Raw genomic sequence first — 2,447 nt, 5'->3', positions numbered from 1 at the left:
TCTTCAAATGTCCGAATATTTTTGCCACGCTACATTTCGACATAGTTCAGTTTATTGTTTGATATTAAGAAAAGTATGTGCCATAAAATTTATGTTACTATAAACTATAATAAATGTTCTATTATATTATTAAAAAATTAATCCAAATTTACTATTATAAATAATCGAAATCCACAACAATATTTTGAATAGCATGATAGTCCGAATATTAATAAGAGTCACTGTACGTAGAAAATGAAAAATGTGTTTTCGTCAGTAAAGCGGTATATATTTCGGTATTTTAACCGTTGTGGACATCAAATATTGACAAAATACGTATGAAAATATCGGTATGACCGTCTTATACCGGTATTAAAACCAATTTCCCAAATAGCGGTTGTATTACGATAACATGGGAGCAAATACCTAAACCTTTCGGTTTCAATCTCTGGGTATAATACCTAAACCTCAAAATATTTCGGTTTTCAGTCTCTGGTTGAGAGATGACTCGTAACTCGTGAAATTTCACAATTTCACTTCTAGAGGAGAACCGAATTCTCGATCAACTATGAATTTAACCCCTTGCATTTGCAACTGGTCCGCGGACCATAACGAGTGACCGAACCGCACACAATGATTCGTCGCTTTCTTTTTCTTTAGAACTCGTCGGTATGATATCACTGGATAGAAATTATTAAAAAGTAATAAACTTATCATTTGTTTTGCCTTGGTTACATTTAAATATATATAAATATATTTAAATATACTTGAGAAAATGTTGCAATTTGGGACAAAAAATTCTCGACGTCATTCCAGCGCAAGAGGTTAATGCACAACCAGCGTAACAAAACCTACGAGTTCAGGAAAAAATCCTCAACGATGTTAGAAAGTGCCATCCGCAGTTTCTACGGAACGAGTTCCTCTGCAACTCACCGATGGAAAATCAACGATGATTTCCACCCGTATCCCTAACGATATCGACCGAGCCGAACAACGTTGATACCTACCTGGGTCAGGTTAATTTCGTTAATTTTCCAACGGCGAACCCTTTGCAATTTTAATATCACTCGTCGACGAACGCGAGTAGTTAATTAAACGGGCGCGATTCCGCGAAACCGGAGACGGTACCGCGACGTCGCGTCGAACTGATATTTCATTAAACATTTAGAGTAGACGAGAGGGAGGGGGAGGGAAAAGGATGGAAAAACTGGATGATAGACGACGGTTCGCGCCGAGGGAACGAATTACGAACCTCGTTTACTCGTGTTCGCGGACACGGGGTTAAATTCTATTCGATAATGTTGGCTCACCGTGTGATCATTTGGATTATTTAACAGCGTGCAGAGACACGTATAATTATAGCATTGTAAATGTCACGTTTTTCGCTGCGTCACTGAACCACGGATATTTAGGTAAAGGAAAGAAAGCCTTGGGACAAGTGGAAAGATAAAGCGTAGTTAAACAGAAATTAACTACAGAATAGCTTGAAAGATGTAGTAAAATAAAGACATAGATATTTGAGGAATTCTGTGCGATTAACAAATAGAATTTCGTTAATAATGTCAGTTCAATCGTGCAACCCCATGTGCTACCAAAGAAAAAACTTTGAAACAAGTGCAAAAATTGAAGAGTATCGTTGCAGAAATTAACTACAGGAAGAGCTAAAAAAAAAAAATAGTAACAGAGATATTTGAGGAAATATTCTGTCCAGAGCTATACATAGTCTTCCAACTGTATATCCTGTAATTCGTGAAGTTTAGTTTTATAAAGTTAATTTCATTCGTCGACAAAATTTGTTAATGTAAACTCGCGATTGACGAGTAAAATTCTGGTAATAAATATCAGTTGAGTCGTGCAAGTTTCGACCGTGAGCCACGGTCAGAGGGTTAAATCATCTCCTCCTCTTCGGAGAAATGGAATTTCGCTCGCGAAAGAATACCAATGCTAATGTTCATACTCCTTCCTGATCTGTAATTGCTGGCAAAGAAGAGATAAACGAAAAAACGTTTTTGCATACCGAAGATGATAGATGGTGGAACGACGAAGAACCTCTCCCGAGGTCCTCTCGATGGGAGATCGCGGGGAATATGGCGTCAGCAACTTCTTCGTTGGTCTGGACAGCCCTCGAACTGGACCTCGCTTCGTGGAATTCGCTTCTTTCTCAGAGAAGAGAAGAAGTTGATGTTACATCCCGACGAGATAAAACATGTGCAACTTCAGACGTGTCGACGTCGATCGTTTTCTTTCGACGTTTCGCAGCCTTCAGATTTTTGTTCGCCTGTAACAGTATATATATATATATGTTAAACTTTTTTACAAATATACAAACATCACTTTTTTACATATTTACGAACTCTGTAAAAAAAATATATATATATATATATTTCAGAGTTTGTAAATATGTAAAAAATGATGTTTGTATATTTGTAAAAGTTACAATTATAAGTTACAATAATTTGTAAAAGTAC

General features: G+C 36.8%; 1 long non-coding RNA gene across 4 annotated transcripts in view; it reads right to left on the bottom strand.

Annotated features, from left to right (window-relative positions):
• LOC122538889 overlaps window positions 1–2,447 on the bottom strand; it is a 173,877-nt gene that overhangs the window by 65,066 nt on the left and 106,364 nt on the right. For all 4 annotated transcript variants that reach the window (XR_006308940.1, XR_006308938.1, XR_006308941.1 and 1 more), the window contains exon 4: window positions 1,997–2,257. This is a non-coding gene — a long non-coding RNA (uncharacterized LOC122538889). The remainder of the gene's footprint in view (window positions 1–1,996; window positions 2,258–2,447) is intronic.

The sequence above is a fragment of the Frieseomelitta varia genome, unplaced genomic scaffold (assembly GCF_011392965.1).
Source record: "Frieseomelitta varia isolate USP_RPSP 00005682 unplaced genomic scaffold, Fvar_1.2 scaffold_182, whole genome shotgun sequence".
Classification (NCBI taxonomy): domain Eukaryota; kingdom Metazoa; phylum Arthropoda; class Insecta; order Hymenoptera; family Apidae; genus Frieseomelitta; species Frieseomelitta varia.
This window is presented reverse-complemented; position numbering and strand designations above follow the sequence as displayed.